The sequence below is a fragment of the Octopus bimaculoides genome, chromosome 13 (genome assembly GCF_001194135.2).
Source record: "Octopus bimaculoides isolate UCB-OBI-ISO-001 chromosome 13, ASM119413v2, whole genome shotgun sequence".
NCBI lineage: Eukaryota > Metazoa > Mollusca > Cephalopoda > Octopoda > Octopodidae > Octopus > Octopus bimaculoides.
In genome coordinates, this window is record NC_068993.1 from 58,768,148 (window position 1) to 58,768,562 (window position 415).

Below are 415 nucleotides of genomic sequence, written 5' to 3' on the forward strand. Positions count from 1 at the left end.
ATATATATATATATATATATATATATATATATATATATGTTTTACCCCCCACCCTCTCATATATATATATATATATATATATATACATATATAACGTTCTCCCTCTTTCATGTAACTATAATAGACACACATTTATCTATACATAGATACGTATATATATAGTGTATCCGTGTGTAAATATGAGTGTGTGTGTGTGTGCGCGCGTGTGTATGTCTACTGCAGTGCTGCATTCCCTTCTATATACAAAAATATACTAAGCTACCTCATACCCTTCTTTCTTTCTTTCTTTGTATACATAATCATTATATAGATAGATAGATACATACATACATAGATATATATGTATCTATGTAATCATAGATACATACATAGATATATATGCATATATATATATATATATATATATATATATATA